The sequence below is a fragment of the Pongo pygmaeus genome, chromosome 10 (assembly GCF_028885625.2).
Source record: "Pongo pygmaeus isolate AG05252 chromosome 10, NHGRI_mPonPyg2-v2.0_pri, whole genome shotgun sequence".
Taxonomy (NCBI): domain Eukaryota; kingdom Metazoa; phylum Chordata; class Mammalia; order Primates; family Hominidae; genus Pongo; species Pongo pygmaeus.
In genome coordinates, this window is record NC_072383.2 from 21,904,911 (window position 1) to 21,919,172 (window position 14,262).

Here is a 14,262-nt window from a genome sequence, read left to right on the forward strand (position 1 = left end):
AGTCTTGAACTCCTGACCTCAAGTGATCTGCCCGCCTTGGCCTCCCAAAGTGCTAGGATTACAGGCGTGAGCGCCTGGCCCAGACTGGGACCTTGAAGCTGCTGCTACCTCTGACCTGAACTTCTGTACCTACCTCCTCCTTGGTCTCCCCACTTCCTTTCTTTCCCACTACAATCAGAACCCCTCACAGCAGCCCCAGGGGACCTAGTAAAGCACCCTGCATGCAGCTTCCAATGGCCTCCCTTTGTCCTTGGTATAAAATCCTGCTGGAAAAAAATACAATTCTACTTCTAGGTATATAACCAAAATAAGTGAGGCTGGGCACAGTGGCTCACATCTGTAATCCCAGCACTTTGGGATCCCGAAGCAGGTGGATTACCTGAAGTCATGAGTTCGAGACCAGCCTGACCAACAAGGAGAAATCCTCTCTCCACTAAAAATATAAAATTAGCTAGGCACAGTGGCATGTGCCTGTAATCCCAGATACTCAGGAGGCTGAGGCAGGAGAATCGCTTGAACCCAGGAGGCAGAGGGTGTGGTGAGCCAAGATTGCGCCATTGCATTCCAGCCTGGGCAAGAGTGAAACTCCGTCTCAAAAAAAAAAAAAAAGGTAATGAAAGCAGGGGTTCTAACAGGTATTTGTACACCCATGTTCACAGCAGCATTATTCACAGTAGCCAAAAAGTGGAAGCAGGCCGGGCATGGTGCTTCCTCCCACCTTAGCTTCCCGAGCAGCGAGATTACAGGTTGGCACCACCACGCCCAGCTAATTTTTGTATTTTTAGTAGAGATAGGGTTTTGCCATGTTGGCCAGGCTGGTCTTGAACTCCTGGCCTCAGGTGATCCACCCACCTCGGCCCCCCAAAGTGCTGGGATTACAGGCATGAGCCACCATGCCCGGCCACTTCTTTTCTTACCATTTAATTACCCTAAGTTATATACAAGTCATATACTAGATGTATTCATGGTGTCTTGTAAGTATGCAAATCTTTTTCTTTTTCCCACTAGAATTTCAGCTCCATGATGGAGGGATTTAGCTATGTTTTGCTCACTTATGTACCCAGAGCACTTACACCAGGGGTCAGCAAAGTCTTTCTGTAAAGAGCCAGATTGTAAATTTTTTAGGCTTTGCAGGCCCTGCAATGTCTGCCACCATTTCTTATATCTATCATGGGAGTGCAAAGGCAGCCATAACAAATACATAAATGAGGCTGAGTGTGATGGCTCACACATATAATCCCAGCACTTTGAGAGGCCAAGGTGTGAGGATTGCTTGAGCCCAGGAGTTCGAGACCAGCCTGGCCACCAGGGACTAACCTTTAGTGAGAAAAAGTTAGGTTTATTCACTTATTAAAAACAAGGAAAGGCTGGATGGTGACTCACGCCTGTAATCCCAGCACTTTGGGAGGCCAAGGCTGGGGGATCACTTGAAGCTAGGAGTTCAAGACCAGCCGGGGCAACATGGCAAAACCCCATCTCTACAAACAATACAAAAATTAGCCAAGCGTGGTGGTACATGCGTGTATTCCCAGCTACTCGGGAGGCTGAGGTGGGAGGATTGCTTGAGCCCAGGAGGTAGAGGTTCTACTGACCTGTGATTGCACCACTGTACTGTAGCCTGGGCAACAGAGTGAGACCCTGTCTCAAAAAAAAATAATAATAATAAGGGAGAGGGACACCAGAGCAACTGAGCAGCTATGGGTTGCTTCACCAAACAAAGGCAAAAATTAACTTCTAAAGTTTAGTAAATGTGGACCATTTTGTTCAGGGAACCCTTATCTGAATTGCTGTGCCTGGGTATCCCCAACTGCCCAGATCCTCCAAGCAAGAGGAAAAAATTTCATTTGTACTGACATCTTTTCTTTTCTTTTCTTTTCTCTTTTCTCTTTTTTTTTTTTTTTTTTTTTTTTTTGAGACAGAGTTTTGGTCTTGTCGCCCAGACTGAAGTACAACGGCACGATCTCAGTTCGCTGGAAACTCTACCTCCCAGGTTCAAGCAATTCTCCTGCCTTAGCCTCCCAAGTAGCTGCAATTACAGGCACCTGCCACCATGCCTGGCTAATTTTGTGTTTTTAGTAGAGACGGGGTTTCACCATGTTGGTCAGGCTGATCTCGAACTCCTGACCTCAGGTGATCCACCTGCCTTGGCCTCCCAAAGTGCTGGGATTACAGGTGTGAGCCACTGCACCTGGCCTGTACTGATATATTTTCAAACTGCAAATTATCTATCTATGATTTCATGGAACAAAGTTTCTCAGCAAGTCGGAAAGCAATGGTTCACAGTAGGAAGTCACCATGGCACTTTACTGCTGCAGTGTCCTTGGGAGAAATATTATTTCCTGTTATCTTTGCAGATATCTTTATCTGGTTTTGAGGAGTTTTATTTTTTTCTGGAGGTCTTGCTCTGTTGCTCATGCTGGAGTGCAGAGTGCAGTGGTGTGATCATAGCTCACTGCAGCCTCGAACTCCTGGGTTCAAGCAATCCTCCTGGCTCAAGCCATCTGCCTGCCTCAGGCTTCCAAAGTGCTGCGATTACAGCTGTGAGCCACCATGCTTGGCCTGTTTGTTTGTTTGTTTGTTTGAGACAGGGTTTCCCTCTGGCACCCAGGCTGGAGTGGCATGGCATGATCAGAGCTCACGACAGCCTCAGACTCCTGGAATCAAGGGATCTTCTTGCCTCAACTTTCCTAGTAGCTGGGACCACAGGCACGTGCCACCATGCCTAGCTAATTTGTGTATTTTTCTTTGTAGATATGGTGTTTTGTCATTTTGCCCAGGCTGGTGTCAAACTCCTGGGCTCAAGCAATCCTCCTGCCTCGGCTTCCCAAAGCTCCAGAATTACAGGTTTGAGCCAACAAACCTGACCCATCCCAGGATGTTTTAGCCTCATTCCTGGCCGCTACCCACCAAATGCCAGGAATGTACCTGCATACACACCCTGATGTTGTGACAACCAAAAATGCCTCCCTACATTGCCAAATGTCTCCTGGGAGGGCAAACTCGACCTGGTTGAGAATCATTGCTGGAGAGGACCTCAGACTGGAAAGGGACATGATTTGATGTACAGTTTTGAAAGGCCATTCCCTGTGCCCAAAATGTGTTCCCAGACTTAGACAATGAGTACATTGCATTTATCTGGACACAGTGATTGGTTCAAAGAGAGCATGTGACCTAGTCACAGCCCAAGAGTCACAATGTAATTTGGGCTAAGAATCTGGGGAAAGAAGCCAGGTGCGGTGGCTCATGCCTGTAATCCCAGCACTTTGGGAGGCCAAGGCGAGCAGATCACCTGAGGTCAGGAGCTCCAGACCAGCCTGGCCAACATGATGAAACCCCGTCTCTATTAAAAATACAAAAAATAGCCGGATGTGCTAGCGCATGCCTATAATCCCAGCTACTCGGGAGGCTGAGGCATGAGAATCGCTTGAATCTAGGAGGCAGAGGTTGCAGCGAGCCCAGATGGTGTCAATGCACTCCAGCCTGGGGCAACAGAGTGAGACTTCGTCTTTAAAAAAAAAAGAATTTGGGGAAAGAGAGTCTTGCTTCTGACTCCTCTCACTGGAAGTCTGAGGGGACCCAGGTACCTGAATGACATCCATCGTGTCCCTGCTACATGAAGACTGAGGCTGGGGCCAACACAGGGCAAGCAGAAGTCAAGAAAGGGAGAGAAACAGACTCATGATGGCTTCATTTGCATCCTGGATTCAGCCCTATCCATGAACGTTTTATTTACAGGATCCCCAAATTCAGACTCTCAGATCTTTTACCAAAAAAAGGCCTAACTGTCTTGAGAGACCTTGGGCTTGGGCTTGGGCTTCAGTCTTCCTCATAGCTCTGCTCTGCGTGGACTTTCCCTGCCCGACCCAAATCCTCACCTTCAAATTCTGCCAGTTTCAGTGCCTCATACCTGTAATCCCAGCACGTTGGGAGGGTGAGGGAGGCAGATCACTTGAGGTCAGGAGTTCCAGACCAGCCTGGGCAACACAGGGAGACCCCTGTCTTTATTAAAAAACAAAACAAAACAAAACAAAAAGAATAGAAAAGAAACCAGGTGCAGTGGTGGCTCACTCCTGTAACTCCAACACTTTGGGAGGCCAAGGTGGGCAGATCACTTGAGGTCAGGCATTCAAGACCAGCCTGGCCAAAATGGCAAAACCCCATCTCTACTAAAAATACAAAAATTAGCTGCGCGTGGTGGTGCTTGCCTGTAGTCCCAGCTACTCAACAGGCTGAGGCAGGATAATCACTTGAACCCGGGAGGTGGAGGTTGCAGTGAGCCAAGATCATGCCACTGCACTCCAGTCTGGGTGACAGAGCGAGACTTTGTCTCAAACAAAACAAAACAAAACAAAAAACCCTGAAAATGTCAATTAAATATGGAATATCAGTAGCACAATGTATGGCTGTTGTAACACAGTACCGAAGTCCAAGATCAAAGTGCTGGTAGATTCAAGTGTCTGGAGAGGACCTGTTTTTCTAGATGGCTGTCTTTTCACTGTGCCTTCCTATGGTAAGTGGCAGGGGATCTCTCTGGGGTCCCTTTTATTTACTTATTATTATTTTAATTTTAAATGGAGATGGCGTCTCACTATGTTGCCCAAGCTGGTCTCGAACCGCTGGGCTCAAGCGATCTCAACACTTTGGGGGCCTTGGTAGCTGAACCATTACAGGCGTGAGCCACCACACCCCGCCTGGGGTCCCTTTTATAAGGGCACTAATCCCAGTCATGAGAACTCCACTGTCAAGACCTAATCATCTCTCAAAGGCTCACCTCCTAATACCATCACCTTGGGGGTTAGGATTTCAACATATGAATTTTGGGGGGTACAAACATTCAGAAAACAGCATGGAGACTGTAGTGAGTTAGAACTGAAAACTGCTTAGAATTCAGTTTAAAGAAAAGTTACACTCCTCCCACCCCATAAAGCAAGTGAACTATATTGATCCCAACCACAAAAATTAGACATTCTAGATGAATGTCTTTGAGAAAATGAATCAGAGAGTCCAGATGTAGCAAGAGACAGCGTAGAAGAAGGAGTGAGTAATCAATGCAACTGTCAACAGGAGAATTTAATAAGAGGGCACTTAAGAATGGTAAGATCCCTGGCTGGTCGTGATGGCTCACACCTGGAATCCCAGCACTTTGAGAGGCTGAGGTGGGTGGGTTGCTTGAGCTCAGCAGTTGGAGACCAGCCTGAGCAACATAGCAAAACCCCGTCTCTACCAAAAATACACAAAAAAATTAGCCGGCTGTGGTGGTGCGCATCTTTGGTCCCAGCTACTTTGGAGGCTGGGAGGATCACTTGAGCCTGGGAAGTTGATGCTGCAGTGAGCCACGATGGCGCCACTGCACTCCACTCTGGGTGACAGAGCAAAACCCTGTCTCAAAAAAATGAAAATAAAAATTAAAAAGGGCTGGGCGTGGTGGCTCATGCCTATAACCCCAACACTTTGGGAGGCTGAGGCTGGCGGATCACTTGAGATCAGGAGTTCGAGACCAGCCTGGCCAACATGGTGAAACCCCGTCTCTACTAAAAATACAAAAATTAGCCAGACATAGTGGTGGGCGCCTGTAATCCCAGCTACTCAGGAGGCTGAAGCAGGAGAATCACTTGAACCCAGGAGGCAGAGGTTGCAGTGAGCCGAGATCACGTCACTGCCTGGGCCTGGGACAGCCTGGGCCTGGGACAGCCTGGGCCTGGGCAACAAAGCGAGGCTGCATCTCCAATGAAAAAGAAGAAAATTTGAGTTGCTCGATACACATGTTCCTATCTGAGGTTGAATGAGGCCACACCCTGACTTCTTGTTTCAGCTGTCCTATTGTAAATGTCCTTTTTTCTTTCTTTCTTTTTTTGAGATGGAATCTCACTCTGTCTTCCAGGCTGGAGTGCAGTGGCTTGATCTCAGCTCACTGCAACCTCTGCCTCCTGGGTTCAAGCAATCCTCCTGTCTCAGCCTCCCAGGTGGCTGGGATTGCACGTGCCCACCACCATGCCCGGCTAATTTTTGTATTTTTTGTAGTGACGGGTTTCACCGTATTGGTCAGGCTGGTCTTAAACTCTTGACCTCAGGTGATCCACCCACCTCGGTCTCCCAATGTGCTGGGATTACAGGCGTGAGCCACTGCAGCAGGCCACAAATGTCATTTTTGCAGCATTGCTGTGCCACAGTTTTCATATTTCTATGCTATTTATTATTGATTTTGCTGTTTGAAATGGCCCCCAAGCATAGCACTGAAGTGCTATCTGGTGTTCCTAAGAAAATACATGTTTTGGGACCGGCATGGTGAATAGTGCCTCTGTCAACATGTGTGTATGTGCATCTATGTGAGTACATGTTTTCATTTATTTTGTGAATATTCTAGGAGTAGAATTGCTGAGATATATGGTAATTCTGTGTTTAACTTTTTGATGAATCATTAAACAGTTTTTCTCAGCAGCTGAACCATTTTGCATTTCCTCCAGCAATGCATGAGTGTTCCAATATCTCCACATTCCTGCCAGCATCCAGCATTTGTTATTTGCTACATATTTACTTATTTATTTATTTATGTAATTTAGAGATAAGTTCTCACCCTATTGCTCTGGCTAGAATGCAGTGGCATGATCATACCTCACTACAGCCTCAAACTTCTCGGTTCAATCCTCTCGACTCAGTTTCCCAAGTAGCTAGAACCACAGGTGTGTGCCACCACTCCCAGCTAATTTTTTTAATTTTTTGGAGAGATGGCAGTCTTGCTATGTCGCCCAGGCTGATCTCAAACTCCCGGACTTAAGTGATCCTCCTGCCTTGGCATCCCAGAGTGCTGGCATGAGTCACTGTTCCCAGCTGCACCCCCCAACACACACACTTTTTAAAAAAATTGTAGCTATCCTAGTGTGTGTGAATTGGGACCTCATTGTGGTTTTTATCTGTGTTTCTCTAAAGACTAATGATGTTGAACATCTTTTTAATGTGTCTGTTGGCGATTTATGTATCTTCTAGGAATGTCTATTCAAGTCCTTTGTTCATATTTGTTTCCCTTTTTTATTGCTGCTGCACAAATTAACTTTATGTTTTAATTACATTAAAACATGGACTTTTATCAGATACATGGTGTGCAAATATTTTCTCCCATTTTGTACATTGTCTTTTTACTTTCTTAATAGTATCCTTCAATGCACAAAAGTTTTTAATTTGATGAAGTCTAATTTGTCTATTTTTCTTTTTTGGCTTGTACTTTTGGTGTCATATCTAAGAATTCATTGCCAAGTCCAAGATCATGAAAATTCATCCTTATGTTTTCTTCTAAGAGCATTATAGTTTTAGTTCTTATATTTATAATAATTTTTAAGGTAATTGCAAGGTTAGGGTCCAACTTCATCTTTTTGTACATGTTTATCCAGTGGTCCTAGGACAATTTTTTTTAAAAGGCTATTCTTTCTCCCATTGAATTGTCTTAGCACACCTGTCAAAAATCAACTGACCATAATTGTATAGGTTTATTTGTGGATTCTCAATTCTATTTCATTGGTTTATATGTCTGTTCTTAAGCCAATACCACACTGTTTTGATTACTGTAGCTTTGTAGTAAGCTTTAAAATCAAGAAATGTGAGTCCTCCAACTTTGTTCTTCTTTTTCAAGAATGTTTTGGCTATTTGGAGTCTTTTACAATTCCGTATGAATTTGAGAATCAGCCTTTCCATTTCTGCAGAAAAGGCCATTGGAATTGCATTAAATCTGTAGATTGCTTTGGGTAGTATTGACATCTTAACAATATTGAGTCTTCTAATCCATGAACATGGGATGTTTTTCTATTTGTTTAGGTCTTCCTTAATGCCTTTCAGCAATGTTTCATGGCTGTCAGTGTACAAGTTTTGAACATCTTTTGTTAAATTTATTACTAAGTATTTTTATTCTTTTTGGTGCTATTGCAAGTGGATTGTCTTAATTTTCTTTTCTTAGTTTAATTTTCAGGTTGTTCTTTACAGTTTGTTCACAGAATAATTGTTCAATTATTCTCTGAATAATTCTAACCAGGCCAGGCATGTTGGCTCACGCCTGTAATCCCAGCACTTTGGGAGGCCAAGGCAGGTGGATGACCTGAGGTGAGGAGTCCAAGACAAACCTGGCCAACATAGTGAAGCCCCATTTCTACTAAAAGTACAAAAAATTAACTGGGCATGATGGTGCATGCCTGTAATCCCAGCTACTTGGGAGGCCGAGACAGAAGAATCACTTGATCCAGGGAGGCAGAGGCTGCAGTGAGCCGAGATCATAACACTGCACTCCAGCCTGGGCAACAGAGTGAGACTCAGTCTCAAATAATAATAATTATAATTCTAACCAATGAAGTATGATTGACAAAGATGTGTGTCATTTTCAATCATACCTCATTGGTTAGATTTTTTTATTTTTATTTTTATTTTATTTTATTTTTGAGATGGAATTTCGCTCTTGTTGCCCAGACTGGAGTGCAATGGCATGATCTCAGCTCTGGGTTCAAGCGATTCTCCTCCCTCAGCCTCCCAAGTAGCTAGGATTACAGGCATGCACTGCCATGCCCAGCTGATTTTTGTGTTTTTAGTAGAGATGGGGTTTTGCCATGTTGGCCAGGTTGGTCTCAAACTCCTGACTTCAGGTGATCCACCTACCTCAGCATCCCAAAGTGCTGGGGTTACAAGCATAAGCTACCATGCCCAGCCTTGGTTAGAATTATTCACAGGGTCAGGTATGACTACCACAACCTTCAACGAGGAGATTGCAGAATTCTTCTCTGAAATTCCTGGCTTCTAACGATCCTCCTATTGGCTTCCCAAAGTGCTGGTATTACAAATGTAAGCCACTGCCCCCGACCAGTATATCTTTTAAAAGAAACATTCAGGGAACAAAAAGGAGCTCTCAGAAATTAAGAAAGCAAGAAGTAAAAAAAGAAAAGAGAAGAAGAAAAAATTGCTGAAATCTTGCAGAGATCAGAGAAAATGGAGAACATTAGAAGGTCCCACAAAAAGGTCCCATATCTAAATAATAAGCATTTCAGAAAAATAAAACTGACAAAACACAGGAAAAAAAACTGTAGATGAAATAATAAGAGAAAAAAATTTCAGAACTTACAGGTGTGATAATTTTGCATTCCAGCCTGGGTGACAGAGTGAGACTCTGTCAAAAAAACAAAACAAACAAAACAATTGACCATAGATGTATGGGTTATTTCCAGAACCTCAATTCTATTCCACTAATCTATATGCCTATCCTCCTACCAATACCAAACTTTTTGATTATTGTTGCTTTGTAGTAAATTTTGAAGTCATCAAGTGTGAGTCTTCCAACTCTGCTCATTTTTCAAGATTGGCTATTGGGTGCAATACCATGTGAATTTTAGGTTTGAATTTTCCAGGTCTGCAAACAAGGACATCGGGATTTTCATAGAGATTATATCACGTCTATAGACCACTTTGGAGTAGTATTGCCATCTTAACAATATTGAGTCTTCTAATACATAAATGTGTATTTTTAGAGATATATAGCAAGGCATTTAAAGTAATCTATGATGATCTCTGTAACTTCCTTTAAAGTATTTCAACAGACCACAATAAGATATTACTCTAATTGTGCTAGAATGTCTATAATCGAAAAATAAACAACAGCGTCAAAAAGGAATGTGGGTTCTGGTTTGCCTTCCTCTCCCTAACTTCATGTCTAGCTTTTTTTTTTTCTTTGATACGGAGTCTCGCTCTGTTGCCAGGCTGGAGTGCAGTGGCACAATCTCGGCTCACTGCAACAATTGCCTCCTGGGTTCAAGCAATTCTCTTGCCTCAGCCTCCCGAGTAGCTGGGACTACAGGCACCCACCACCATGCCCAGCTAATTTTTGTATTTTTATTAGAGAAGCGGTTTCACCATGTTGGCCAGGCTGGTCTCAAACTCCTGATCTCAGATGATCCACCTGCCTTGGCCTCCCAAAGTGCTGGAATTACAGGCATGAGCCACTGCACCCAGCCCACAATTCATTTTTGGTTTTGTTTTTTCCTCCCAAGAGTGTCTTGGGTATTTTGACTCCCTTTTATTCCCCTATCAGTTTTGGAATCAGATTGTCAAGTTCTACAAAAAAAAAAAAAAAAAAAAAAAAGCTGAGCTTTTCTTGGGATTACATTTGATCTATGAATCAATACAAGAGTTGGCGCCTTCAAATCTAGGCTCTTCCAATTAATGAACATGTATATCTCTCCATTTATTTAGGTCTTCTTTACTGTCTCTCAACAAAATTTTTCAATAGTTTCCATAGAGGTTCCGTAAGTCCTGTATGAGATGTTATATCTTACCAGGTACTCCCTGGGTACAAGAGGGAGAGTTGCTTTTCACCCTTTTGAACTGTTTGAAGTTGTTTCTATCCACATGCATATATTTTTCAAAATAAAAATTATTAAGATTTTTGGCCCTTCTGTCTGGCGGCAGCAATCAGGTAAGCCAAGATTGGTGCATACAAGTATATCCAGGAGCTGTGGAGGAAGAAGCAGTCTGATGTCATGAGCTTTCTTCTGAGGGTCTGCTGCTGGCAGTACCACCAGCTCTCTGCTCTCCACAGGGCTCCCGCCGCACCCGGCCCGATAAAGTGCACCAACTGGGCTACAAGATCAAGCAAGGTTATGTTATATATAGGATTCATATTCTCCGTAATGGCCGAAAATGCTCAGTTCCTAAGGGTGCAACTTATGGCAAGCCTGTCCATCATGGTATTAACTGAAGCCTTCAGTTGATTGCAGAGGAGTGAGCTGGACACCACTGTGGGGCTCTAAGAGTCCTGAATTGTTACTGGATGGGTGAAGATTCCACACAAAAATTTTTTGAGGTTATCCTCATTGATCCATTCCATAAAGCTATTGGAAGAAATCCTGACACCCAGTGGATCACCAAACCAGTCCACAAGCACAAGGAGATGCGTGGGCTGGCATGTGCAGGCCGAAAGAGCCATGGCCTTGGAAAGGGCTGTAAGTTCCACCACACTATTGGTGGTTCTTGCCGGGCAGCTTGGAGAAGGCACAACACTCTCAATCTCCACTTTTACCACTAATATAAGTAAAGTTTGTAAAACTCATACCTAATAAACAATTTAGAACAGTCAAAAAAATTACTAAGATTTTTGAGCCAGGTGCAGTGGCTCAAGCCTGTAATCCCAGCATTTTGGGAGGCCGAAGCTCGCAGATCACCGGAGGTCAGGAGTTCGAGACGAGCCTGGCCAACGTGGCGAAACCCTGCCTCTACTAAAAATACAAAAATTAGCTGGATGTGGTGGTGCACAAGTGTTATTCCAGCTACTCAGGTGGTGGAGGCAGGAGAACCGCTTGAACCCGGGAGGCAGAGAGTTGCAGTGAGCTGAGATCGTGCCACTGCACTCCAGCCTGGGTGATAGAGTGAGACTCCATTGCAAAAAAAAAAAAAAAGAAAAAGAAAAAGAAAAAGAAATTATTAAGATTTTTGAATCAGCACTCTATTGTCATCGTTTACACGTCAAAACTGTAAGTAGGCATACAGTGAAGTCTCTCTCCCACTCCTAGACCTATTCACAATATTCCCAATCCTTCCTTCTCAATAGGTAATGGCTATAAATTAATATCTTCTTTATCCTTCCAGAATTCTTCACCCACATGTCCCTAAATGTATACTTTCTCTTGTCTCAAAATAAATGCCATAGACTGTGTGTCTTTTTGCAGAATCTCTTGCAAGACTCTTGTGGACACAGTGAGAAAACATGAACCCAGAAACTGTGTTCCTTGCATTCAGCTGAAGCTGAGTCTGCAAGTCCCAATGCATGCCAATAAAGAAAGCTCTGCAGGCTGGGTGTGGTGGCCCATGCCTGTAATCCCACCACTTTGGGAGGTCAAGGTGGGCAGATCAGCTGAGGTCAGGAGTTCGAGACCAGCCTGGCCAATATGGTGAAACCACGTCTCTACTAAAAATACAAAAAATTAGCCGGGCGTGGTGGCTGGCACCTGTAATTCTAGCTACTCAGGAGGCTGAGGCAGGAGAATCACTTGAACCCAGGAGGCAGAGGTTTCAGTGAGTCGAGATTGTGCTAGCCTGGGCGACAGAGCGAGACTCCATCTCAAAAAAAAAAAAAAAAGGAAAGCTCTGCAGAGTTCTCCAGGGTTACACTCTGTTCTCCGCACTGCACCCCTAACTTTTTTTTTGTCTTTTTTTTTGAGATGGAGTTTCACTCTTGTTGCCCAGGCTGAAATGGTGTGATCTCGGCTCACCGCAACCTCCACCTCCCAGGTTCAAGCAATTCTCCTGCCTCAGCCTCCTGAGTAGCTGGGATTACAGGTGTGTGCCACCATGCCTGGTTAATTTTGTATTTTTTAGTAGAGACAGGGTTTCACCATGTTGGCCAGGCTGGTCTCAAACTCCTGACCTTGTGATCCACCCACCTGGCCTCCCAAAGTGCTGAGATTGCAGGCATGAGCCACTGTACCCGGCCTGCATTGCCCCTTTTTAATTTTTGATCACCATTTATTAAGTTACAAAGAGCCAGGCCCAGTGCTGGGCTTAAGCACTTTACATATTTGGCATGTTTTCTCTTTTTTACTCCTTCCAGCGGCCGGGGCCTATGAACTTACAGAAGGCATGGTGCCTAAGGCCCACAATACTTTTAGGGCCCCATGAAAATGTTTTACTTCTTTTAAAATTGGAAGAAAAAATAAACATAACCCTGCCTTTATTACGTATATATATTATTTTTAGTTTTTAGTTTTTGGTATTTTTGAGCAGGAGCTCTGGCGCCCAGGCTGGAGTGCAGTGGCACAATCATGGCTCGCTGCAGCCTTGACCCCCTGGGCTCAGGCAGTCTTCCCACCTCAGCCTCCCGAGGAGCTGGGACCACAGGTACATGCCACCACTTCCGGCTAATTTTTATTTTTTTAATTTTTTGTAGAGAAAGGGTCTTGCCATGTTGCCCAGGCTGTTCTTGAACTCTTGGGATGAAGTAATTCTCCCACCTTGGCCTCCCAAAGTGCTGGGATTTCAGGCAAGAGCCACTGCACCAGGCCTTGTTAGATTCATCCTTATACTAACACGGTCATAAAATATGATTTCAAACACTTTTTTCTTATGGAGGAAGGAACCCACCAAAAAAATCCATGTGACCGAGTGTGGTGCCGGGTGCCTGTAGTCCCAGCTACCAGGAGGCTGAGGCAGGAGATCACTTGAACCCAGGAGGCGGATGTTGCAGTGAGCCGAGATCATGCCACCACACTTCAGCCTGGGTGACAGAGTAAGACTCTGTCTCAAAAAAAAAAAAAAAAAAAAAAAAAGGCCAGCAGTGGCTCACGCCTGTAATCCCAACACTTTGGGAGACCAAGGTGGGTGGATCACCTGAGGTCAGGAGTTCGAGACCAGCCTGGCCAACATGGTGAAATCCCGACTCTACTAAAAATACAAAAAATTAGCTGGGCATGGTGGTGGGTGCCTGTAATCCCAGCTTCTCGGGAGGCTGAAGCAGGAAAAATCAGTTGAACCCGGGAGGTGGAGGTTGTAGTGAACCAAGACTGTGCCACTGCACTCCAGCCTGGGCAATAAGAGCGAAACTCTGTCTCAAAAAAAAAAAAAAAGAAAAGAAAAAAAATCATAATGTGGCCAAACCAGCAACCCTACGACATGGGTACTATTGCTATGCAGTTTATCCAAGGGAGGAAACTAAAGTCTGAGAAGTGATTTAACCCAGGTCAGGTGGCTGGAAAGGGTGGGAACATGGACTTGAACCCAAGCCTAGTGACTCTTTAGCTCTTATGCTGGGCCACTCAGCTGAAGAGACTCCAGTCAGCACTTTCCTATGGAAGGGACATGTTTGGTCACAACTGGGAAGTTGTACCCCACAAAAAGAAGGCTCTGGGAAAATGTGATACAGTCTTCAAATATTTTAAGGGCTGTCATGTGGAAAAGAATTAGTTCTTTTGTGTTACTCCCTAAAGCTGAGCTAGGATAGGTGGGGTGTGTTGCAGGAAAGTAGACTCTGTGTGTGTGTGTGTGTGTGTGTGTGTGTGTTTGAGATGGAATCTCACTCTGTTACCCAGACTGGAGTGGAGTGATCGCCACTCACTGCAACCTCTGCCTCCTGAGTTCAAGTGATTCTCCTGCCTCAGCCTCCCGAGTAGCTGAGACTACAGGCATGCACTACCACACCCAGCTAGTTTTTGTATTTATAGTAGAGATGGGGTTTCGCAATGTTGGCCAGGGTGGTCTCTGGCTCCTGACCTTAGGTGATCCACCCTACTCAGCCTCCCAAAGTGC

General features: G+C 44.6%; 1 pseudogene; it reads left to right on the forward strand.

Annotated features, from left to right (window-relative positions):
- The first annotated feature begins 4,395 nt into the window (after positions 1 to 4,395).
- Positions 4,396 to 11,050, forward strand: LOC129010676 (large ribosomal subunit protein eL15-like; annotated as a pseudogene).
- Positions 11,051 to 14,262: the final 3,212 nt, after the last annotated feature.